Below are 11882 nucleotides of genomic sequence, written 5' to 3'. Positions count from 1 at the left end.
GAAAATATTATTGAAAATGTTCAAGCTTTCATAAATTCCTTGAAGTTTTGATTTTAAATTTTAATGTGTGATGTCGATAAAAGATACATTCCTTTGGCACTAGAATTTTTTATGCTTTATCTTACCCTAGATAAACTTAACTTATTTGTTTAGAAATGTGACTTGTACTCCTTTGTTTCGGACTCCTTCAATTGATACCGCAAAAACAGTTGCCTGTGACACACATGTGAAGAATGACTTACCTTACATTCAGCATATATTTTCATGCATCACAAAAACGTTCAAAAGTCTTGAAAACCGGTACCTTTCACTTTCTGAATGCTTCAGAACTGTAAATAGTACTGTGAAACAACTGAATCGTGGTACAGGTGAAGTTACAGCTGCAGTAAAATCTAAGGTGGACACGGCACTTTAAAAGAACCCTGGATATGAGAACTACGAAAGGTTGTTGCTGTGATGAGTGGTGATTCAACAGTGAAGGTAAACTTAGACTTATCCCCAGCATACATTGTGAAATTGAAATATGCATCGATTACTTCTTCTGATGTTGATCGCAGTTTGTCAGTATAAATCTTTCCTCAGAGACAATAGAAGAAGATTCACTTTTCAGCACCTGAAAGAAATGTTTGCAACCCATTGTTATGAAAACAGGCAATAAAAATTTGTTCCATTTAATGTTCACATAACAAAATAGTACAATGAAAGATGTTGTATGTCCATTATATTCTTTGTTTAGTTTAATTAAACTGTACTAATATTTAATGTAGATAGTCATTTTTTATCATTTTAAGTCCATATATAATTTCATATTTTAACGAATATAAGTACATAATATGTATTTACATATTTTATAAATTTTTAGTCTATATAAATCCGTTCCCTGATAATGATATAGACACTTACTATGGTAATGGCTTTTAGAGAACTCGCAAGTTTATTGCCTCCCTCACATAAGCCCGCCATCGGCCCCTATCCTGATCAACATTAATCCAGTCCTTACCATCATATCCCATTTCTATTTTAATATTATCCTCCCATCCACGTCTCGGCCTCTCCGAAGGTCTTTTCTCTCAGATCTTCCAACTAACACTCTGTATGCATTTCTGGATTTAGACATACGTGCTACATGCCTTGCCCATCTCAAATCTCTGGGTTTTATATTCCTAATTGTGTTAGATGAAGAGTGCAATGCGTGCAGTTCTGCGTTACGTAACTTTCTCCATTCTCCTGTAATATATACGTCATCGTTTTTGGCGTGTGAACTAAGTAATGGGAACGTTAAGTGCGAGTGTTATACATTTGCCGCAGTCAGTCTGATAACTGTGTTTGGCAAATGGCTGATGTGACGTGTATAAGAAGTGGTACCATTCTCAGCTGCACTAGCAACATGCTCACAAACTGGGTACTATACTCTACTCTAGCGCCAGCTGTAACTTGATCCCTCTTAGCCCCAAATATTTTCCTAAGCATCTTATTCTCGAACATCCTTAACCTATATTGTTCTCTCGAAGTGAGAGTCCAAGTAATGACATACTTATCGATGATGATATTGATGATAATGTGGAAAACGACTATGATGCTATCCATGACGATGATATGGTAAATACAGATAACGATGATGTTAATGATAAGGTGGATGATTAGGCCTATATTGATGATAAATTAGATGATGATATTGGTACAGATAATAATATTAATGGCGATGATGATGATGATGATGACGATGATATCGAAGATAATGTAGATCAGTGATGTCAAAGCAAGCGCGTTTTTCTGACCTTGACGTCGTGCGCGGGCACCAAGCGCCAAGTATGGAAAGAGAAAGGGTTGTTTATATGAATAAGCAGCCTGTTGAATTAAGAAAACAGTGGTCTACAAACTTCAAACGGAACGTGAAATTTTATGTCGTTATTTTTATATGGCTTCTTTCTGTTTGATATTATCTATATTGTCTGTAAAACAAAAGTACTAATACCAATTTCATAATATTGCAGTTTTGTTTTAAATGTTAATAACATAATAAAGAGTTAAGAAGGAATATTCTCATAAATTCCATAGTAGTGCAACTATATTGTACTATATGGAAGCACATCTTTCAAAAAGAAAGTGATATCTCCCCCCCCCAAAAAAAAACAAAAAAAAAAAAAGAAAAGATATTGAGTATTCATAATAAGTTGGAATTGATAATGGTGGTGCATTTAGCATTATAAAAGTAATCAATAAACTAATCAAAACAATATTACAGTATGAAGCAAAGTTACCTAGGTGCTGTATATGTTTTAAGTGTAACTAATATTCCATAACAAAACTCTTATCGCATTTTGCTTTTAAGGTGATATTGCTGAGCAACTTCCTATCATCAGAATATTAAATTATTTTCTCGAAATGTGCTGAAGCTATAGAGCTGACATTTTTACAGCACATGGGCACGTATATTTTGCTTATGATGTAACAGTAGTTGCTTTGTTAATTCATTTCCTTACAAACAATTTCTATGCGAATATTTTCAAAATTTTCAATACACTATCTTCAGTAATACGTATATACGGTATATTAGATTTACGAAAACATTGTGTAAGACTACTAAATAAATAGGTCTATATCTGAAAATTTCACTTTTCTAAAAAAAAAATGTTGAGAAAATATTTCTTTTGAATAAAAAAATCAAACTTGTGAAAAATGAGCATTAAAATTAAAACTTACATTCTTATAATGTACTAATACTTCTCAGACAAATCTAAAAATTAACATGGATACAGTTTTATTAAGTTCTCTTCCCTTTATCCATTGAATCAGTATTGGCCATCCCTGAATATAGCTCGACCAAGGGGCATGTACTACCTCTTTCGTCTGTCTCTTTCCTTTCCGCTGTAAAGCGCTCAGGCTCTCCTGAGCTCTAAAGAGCGCGCTTGCTCCTATGGGCATCAATTGACATGACTGATGCAGATAAAGATGGTGTTACTTATGATAAAGATAACATTGATGACGATAATGATATTGATGATTGTATTGATATCAATGATGGTAATGATATCGTTTTATAGATAGTTATTGATGATAGTATTGTCAGCAATGATGATGATGATGATGATGATGATGATGATGATTAACAAGCAGAATCAGCCTGCATGACATGATTCTTAAATTCAGTCTGTGTAGGGATGTTAGTGTAAAAAACTTATAATATGAATTCATAATAAGGGTACACGGGAAAAACGAACAATGTCACATTTCCTTTAAGGCTGATATCGCTATCTAATTCAATGTATCACTACAAACTTTAGTGTTATTTTTACCAAGGTTGGTAAAAGAGAATTGAAACCACAGATAACTTACACTCATCATTTCCTTCATTTCAATAGAAACACCAATAAATTTTGCAGTAACATACTGAAATAGATCATTATCTCACCCTTAACGGAAATGTGACATTGTTCGTTTTTCCCGTGTACCCTTCAATTCATATTTTAACTTTAATACAAATAACGCTGTTGCACATGACAGACACTGTAACAATTTGGTTACGTACTTAATTTCAAAAGTTAAGTACATGCCACTGAATGAATATAAGGGAGGAAGGGGAAACAACTGTAGGCTATCTAGGCTGGCAGTCCCACGAAGTACTGTAGTTGTGCTAGAAGTTATCAAGAGTGCGGCAGTTATCATGGCTCCTTTCAGCTATCTCAATGGGGAAGCCGCTGGATTTACAAAACCTTGGAACACTTGCGACATTACAACGGAAATATGACGAAACTTGCAAACAGTCGCACGCACCACGGAATTAGCTGTTCACACTCATTTTCCCCCATTACAATTCGCGGTGTATAGTTCGAGACAACACGACCACTTTGGCTTACATAATAACACAAAACTGCGACCCACAAAATTAAAGGTTCCTTCCGAGATAATATTTACGCATAGTTTGGTGACATATCTGCAATAGCAAGTTTTATTTTAATTCATATACAGAATGGAAGGGATTGAGGGGAACCTATTGCATTAATTCACAGTGGTAATAGATGAAATCAATGCGAACAAGTTTTGTCAAGTAAGTTTTTTGAGACGTCTTATAGTTTTCAGAATACGAAATGTGACATGTAGCAACGCTGCAACGTTCTTTGAGGTCATTGCTCTTCAGTGGGGGTGATTGTAACGGCAATCATCCACTCCGCAAGACTTGCGAGAGGAGAATGTAAATAAAAACGTCTCATCAGATACGTTCCGATCAAATTACTATAGATGAAAACATAAAATTTGAATCAATTGCGAAAATTGTTAGGTTGTTAACATTCTTTCTTACGCTATAACCACTTGGACTGTAAATTTAATGCCATCAACTTATTTATCATTCACAATATCTGTTGATTTCTTTGCTTTGCAAAAAAAATGTACATTCTTATAAGACGAAACTATTTTCTATTAAAGTTTAATTTACATTTGATGTAAACTCAAAATAACATTATTACGAATACGCATTCTGTAACTCAGTGTCCATTATTAAGTTATTATCCTTGAATAAATTATAAATAAAGAAATATCTTTCAGCACTGCACTCATTTCGCTGTCAGGTCACTCACTGCACTGGACCTACGACACATTTCCACTGATACTATCCTAGTTTCACTAACACTTCAAAAAGATTTCAGTGTTCAAATACTTTGCTCTACCGCTATAAATTATAAAACTTCATTGACACAAACACACTTCACTGACACAACACACTTCACTCAACACACTTCTTCATTGATACAACACTTCAAGTAACAAAACATCAATTACACTCTTTAAATAGTATGCATAATATACTACCGTATATTAGTAAAGTCCTTAAGCCTATTTTAAATGCATTTTTGGTTATTGGTAAAGCCTTTAGTAAGTCTGCAGGTAAAGCATTCCAGTCTCTGATAGCACGATTGAGAAAAGAAAACTTTCCAGTGTCCGTCCTCTGTCTTCTTTCTCTCAATTTATGTGAGTGGTCATTCCTTGAAGAGTAATTTGGCGGCTCCAGATGCGCCATTTCGTGACACTTTTTAAAATAACTGAGCTCCAGTGAGTTCGACAGTAAAATACTAATGTTTACTCCATATGTGCTGTATATTTGGTCCAGTAAAAATACTCTCATGACAAAACTCTTAAAAATACTGTTATGTTCTGTGAACAAATATAAACTGAAGTGTAGGCTATATAAAATTTGAGTACTTCATGTGGACCAAATAAAGTTTAAATAATCAAATTACACAATATTGCGACAGAATATCAAGTTTTCTTTGCATTAGGATCTATTTTAATTTTACCTCAGTCCTCATATAACATTACGTCCATTTGGAAAAACTACACTTCCAAATAGTGAAGGAATTATCCAAATCGGTCAAGTAGCTTCTGAGATTACTTCATACAAACACACAAACATTCTTTGTATGTTAATATTGATAAGAATTTATATATTTATTTATTTCCATCATAGAATACAAATATATTCGTATAAAAATAGTCTTAAATGAATATCATTCTTCGTTTGTTGTGTGCAAGGTTGCCTTAAATAGACGGAGTCCTGTGTTTTCATTCCATTGTAGCCCATTAGTCTGAGGCGGCACTGAAAAAATACATTGTTATTTTAGAACTCTTGTATCTCGTTGCATATCAGTCCTACCAAAATTTTGCGTAGAATAAAACTTATTGGAAATCATTTTAAAAGAAATGCTTGTTATGTAATATTTTTAACGATAATCGATAATAAGCGAGATATTTCAATTTAATTCAGGCCCCCTTGTAACCCCACCCCCTTAAATAAAGTATTTTTAATGCTATATTGCCTAAAATCTAAGACAGAACCAACTTAATTTCTATTCCAATTTTCATAGAAGTCGGTTTAGCCATTATCACGTGAAAAAGTAACAAACATACAGACAGACATACAAACAAAAATTTCAAAAATGCGATTTTCGCTCTCAGAAAGTTTAATTATACATGTTAACGCCAATTATTTTTGGAAAAGCGAAAATTATAAAAAAAAATTGGTTACAGACATTATTAATATAGATTAATTAAAAAAAATAAGTTTACAGTAACGTTAAGTAATGTGTTAAATGTTACGAATGTACAGTAATTGATCGGAACGTATATGATGAGACGTTTTTACATTCTCCTCTCGAAAGTCTTGAGGAGCTGAGGATTGCAGTTACTTACCCTCCACTGCGGAGCAATGACCTTAAGGAGCGTTGCAGGGTTGCAACACGCTACATTTCGTATTCTCAAAACGATTGGACTATCAAAACACTTGCTTGACAAAACTTGTTCCCATAGACTTCGTCCATTACCTTTGTGAATTACTGTAATACATTCCCGTGCACTCTGTTTATGGGATTATTTATACATCAAGTTAGTTTTGAAATCATTGAAACATCATTGAAAGTAATGTTCCGAAAGGATAAAAGCTTCCTTTACATTATAAAATTTTATTCACAGAATAATAAAGTTAATTATGTAACGAACGATTACTAAAAAAATTAAAATATGATCGCCATTTTTCTTCAGTCCTTTATAGTCTACCTTTCGGAATGAAAACAGGTTACACATTCCAAACCCCAAAAAATTTAGGGTCTAAATTTCCTTAGGACTCTGTAAAGTTTTGTAATGCAATAATAATAATAACATTGAATTAGAGAAGTTCACTTCACATCTGCAGAATATTTACCAGAAAATGTGAAGACTTCACGAAAATTGCCTCAATACTTTCTACTAGGAGTACCTACTCTCTGTTTAGTATTCGTCATATCAGACTTGCCACCCTATGGGAGATAAAATGCGGGGAATGGAATTTTTGTAGCATTTATCTTAATAATAATAATAGTAGTAATAATAATAATAATAAATAATAATAATAATAATCATAATAATAATCATCATCATCCGTTAGCGCCACAGGCCTTGAAGTGCCCAGACCGACCAGCCGGCTGCTGGCCTCACGTTCACATGTCGAATCAGAGATGGACGATCATCCAACCAGAATGGAGGTATCGTGTGGTTAGCACGATGATCCCCTCAGCCGTTATAGCTGGCTTTCGAAACCGGCGCTACCTATCGTAGCTCCCCCAAGTGCATCATGATTCTGGGTGGGCACCGGTCCCATACACTGGCCGAAATTTCATGAGAAAATTTCTTCCCCAATGAGGACTCGAACCAGCGCGCATTTCGTAACGCGAGTTAGATAGGTAGAACGCCTTAGACCACGACGCCACGGCGCGGGACAATAATAATAATAATAATAATAATAATAATAATAATAATAATAATAATCACCATCATCATCCTTCTGACAAGTATTACGTAGAGTAGGCCTACTCTGTTAAGGTCTTGTTTTCTGTCCATCTCTTTTAAGGTCTGTCAATGGATCTTTTTCCTCTCGGTAGATTAATAATAATAATAATAATAATAATAATAATAATAATAATAATAATAATAATAATAATAATAACAATAACAATAATAATCCACTACATAGCAGTGTAAACATCATGATAGAATAACTTAAAATATGTCGCGAGTGCCACAGGACATGTGTGGTATAATTTGGAAATACAGGGTGTCCATAAAGTCTGGAATCATAGAACATAATACACATACATACATATTAACATTAAAGAATGTGTTCCACATGTCTGCCACAATTTTCAACACACGTCCTCATACGTTTTGCACAATTTCTTTGAATTGTCTTCAACATACGTGGGTTAAGATCAGCACATGCAGCAATAATTCTTTGGCGGAGATGTTCCATCTTTTAAAATTTCATGCACCGTGCACCGGGAAACACCGATTTCCAAGCTCGTCCTCCGGATTGATTTCTTTGTACTAGCGTGAAACTTTACAAGTACCGCAATCCTGGTATCTTCATCTACCGATGGTCTACAGGAACGCGGTTTATCGTTTATCGATCCTGTTTCACGAAATTTCTTCAGTAATTTTGCAACTGCGCTTTGCGTTACTGACTTCTCTGGATGCCTCCTGTTAAACTCGGCCTGCACATCCCTCTGTGACCAACCCCTCTCGTCCACAAAGAAAAATGATCTACACTCGGTGTTCTTTCGACAGTGACATTATGAACCTATAAACAAACAGAAAAAAACAGTCATTCTCCTATAATGGACACTCTGTAGACTATACAGTATTGTTATTCTCACCGTTTGCAAGTATTGCGGACGAAAATGTTGTCTGTTGGATTTTTGTATTAGCTTAGTCTACCAAGATGTTTAGTTACACATATGTCAAGATGGCCGAAAATTGAGTACAAATAAACACTTCAAATTGTTTAATATCATTTGTTCGCGGTCAGCGCGTCTGACCGCGAAACTAGGTGGACCGGGTTCGAACCCCGGTCGGGGCAAGTTACCTGGTTCAGGTTTTTTTCCGGGGTTTTCCCTCAACCCAATACGAGCAAATGCTGGGTAACTTTCGGTGCTGGACCCCGGACTCATTTCACCGGCATTATCACCTTCATTTCATTCAGACGCTAAATAACCTAGATGTTGATAAAACGTCGCAAAATAACCCAATAAAAATAAAATAAAAATCATTTGTTCGAATTTAATTTCTGTGTCTTTAATTATCTACCGGTACCAGTTTTATATGAAAACAAAAGCTAATTGAAAATAGATCTCTTGTTGATTACAATGCCTGTTCTTAATCTGTAACCTCGTAAACTGAAGTCTAATGAGCTTAATGTATGGAGATGAAACTATTTTGCAGTTTAATCCGTCGCTGTACAATCAACCTTCGTTAGTCATTGTTTCAGCAGTGAAACCATCCAAATACCAGAGGCAATTCACCCTGAATTAACTTTTTCGTGCCAGTAATTTGTATGCCATTTTTTGTGCTACTCTACGCTTTGTAAAATCGTTAATTTTTTGTGTGTGTCTGGCTATAATTATTATGTGAATTACAGTAATAAACTCCCTTCAGCTACATTAATTAACTGGAGTAAAAATTACCTAAACGAAGCTCCACAAAAATGTGTTACATCTCGACACATAACTTCATTGTAAATGAGTTTGGCTAATCATTAGCATTCGATGCCACAAACCAATATCCCGTTTCATCAAATTATCATTAGTCATAATTCAATGAACTTGGGCAATGTTAATAAAAATAATTACTGCTACAATAATTTTATTATAATTCTTATAAGATTATTATTCCGATATTACTTTATTATTAGTAGTAGTATTAGAATCGACTGATTTTGAGCCACATTCGAACATTGTAACTACGTCTACGATCCTTATTTCTATTATTTTATTATTACTGTTGTTATCACTGTTTTATTAGTGCTGGAATGAATTGAATCTGGGCGGACACATGAATTTGCCTAAGAATAAGAAAATTTAAATTATTCAAATAGACTTTCTGTAGCTTGACAATATTTCTTTTCACATAAGTCTTAGTTAAATATTAATGTCGAAATACGATCTTAACTTACTTCTTCAATGTGTCTGTGCTTAGTTTTTATATATTTATTTTTCTCTTAATTTGAAAATTGTTTACACATTGTTATTAATATAAGAAACATGAAACTTACGCTTAGTCTTCACTCTATTTTATTTTAGTAGGTTATTTTACGACGCTTTATCAACATCTAAGGTTATTTAGCGTCTGAATGAGATGAAGATGGTAATGCCGGTGAAATGAGTCCGGGGTCCAACACCGAAAGTTACCCAGCATTTGCTCATATTGGGTTGAGGGAAAACCCCGGGAAAACCTCAACCAGGTAACTTGCCCCAACCGGGAATCGAACCCGGGCCACCTGGTTTCGCAGCCAGACGCGCTGACCGTTACTCCACAGGTTTGGACTCTTCACTCTATATTTAGCTCTGATGACATACAGAGTGAGACAGGAGGAAAGGTACATGGTGTGAGGGTGATAATATTGGTGATTCTATGAACATATGCCCTGTTCTTAACAGTATCTGACATACAGCTGTTTGAAAATCACGGGAGTCAGTTTCATGTGTTTTCGTCAGCACTCATATGCGGTCACAACCAAAACGATATAAAATTAGGATCAATGAAACGTATCCTGGGCGTTGGATCGGTCGCGGTGGAGTAATTTCTTGGCCACCGAGGTCACCCGACATTACTACATTGATTACTGTGCGTGGAGTTGGTTTAAGAGCGAAGTCTACAAGCACAAAGTGGAAACTTCTCGCTCGCATTTTACATGCTTTTCCTCTAGTAAAGGAATGTCCGAATCAGCTCAGATCAACAACACAGCAGCAGTCCATTGAAGTTGACGGTGGACTTTTTGAACATGTTCTGTAAAGAAAAGTACACAATTAAACAGAACATAAGGTAACAATGTCTTAATTTACTATTACCTGCACTTTTCAAGTTCCTCATTGTTTCCATTAGTTTTCTCCGAAACCGTTAAGAACATGACACATGTTCATATAAACTTTTTTGTTCAGAATCACAAATACTGTCACCCCTCAAACCATGTACCTTTCCTCCTGACTCACCCTTTATATAGGCTTATCAGATTGTCCATTCTAATGTTATGAAATGGCAACATAAAATGAGAACTAACACCTGAGGTTCCACCGTCGAAAAGACACTTTTGGTAAAGACCGCTAGATGAAAGTACGGTTGCTCCATGCAATTCCATAAGAGTCATAATGTGATTTCTTTTGCAGACCCTAGATGGCAGCATAGTGAAATTGATAAAAGTGGTTGCCTTTAAAATCCATTAGATTGATCAGTCTGCTATATATTAACAGGATGTTTCGCCCCAGTAATTCTTACCAAGGATATACATTGCTTTGTATTGTATTGTGTTGTATTAATTATGTTATATGCATAGCAATGTAGTAATTTTCTATCATAATGGTTGAGTGGAAGAGAAGGCCGAACGATCTTAACTCTCCCAGTTAAAATAAACCATTATTATTATTGTTATTATTATTATTATTATTATATCTCGAGGAGAAAACTGAGTTACACATGTAGTAAACCGAGAGGTTAGAGTTGCCATGAAAAACTTATTAGTTAACAGTGGTTTGTTATTATATGGGGAGTTTTCATTTCATGTTGAAATATAAGGTCACACATTTGAGTAATAGAGAAAAGCTAGGATAACTGCAAACACAAAGCACAAAAGTTGTTAAAAATGCATTCAGTATTAAATTTTGAGAGTTGATAATATTGTATTCATGAGAACAAGAAACTAATTCTAATGAACATGTGTTCTAAAATTAATATATTCCGAGATGCTAATACTTGTTGACCAACATCATAGAAGAGGTTCAATGTAATTTCCATTAAAAATACACCATTCAGTATCCCGATAGATGGTAGGCCTAGTAGTGAAGAAAACAATAACAAAATTCAAATAAACACGAGTCCTGAAATTAATACATGGGTTCTAAAATTAAACTTTGTTCAAACAAGGGCTTATAAATTGGTACTGTAAGAACATCATACCTTCTAATGTGAGTTTTGTTCTGTTTTTGTTGTTTTTTTTTTCATATCGGAAATGCAATATATAAAATGCTAACAGGTGTGATTCCGTAAGACGTAAGGCAGAAGGATGCGTTACAAGGAATGGGAACTCCATTGAGCATCTTCTATAATGATGATGAACAAGTTCTTATATCTCGGAAGATATTAATTACACAGGTCAACAGAATTAAACATACTTTTTGCTAAAAGATAAAAAAAAACAAAGTAGGCGATTCTTATAGAATTTTTTGTGCTGATTTCAAATCCGTTTTCAAAAGTTTTCTATCGCCCAGGGTTCTTGAGTAATTATATGAAATGTAATTCATACTTTTCTAGTATTGACACCTTGTAAAATTTTACCTAAAATCATATTTACTTAATTAAAATGTGTG

Source organism: Periplaneta americana, chromosome 13, assembly GCF_040183065.1.
Source record: "Periplaneta americana isolate PAMFEO1 chromosome 13, P.americana_PAMFEO1_priV1, whole genome shotgun sequence".
NCBI lineage: Eukaryota > Metazoa > Arthropoda > Insecta > Blattodea > Blattidae > Periplaneta > Periplaneta americana.
Note: the sequence above shows the minus strand (reverse complement) of the source record.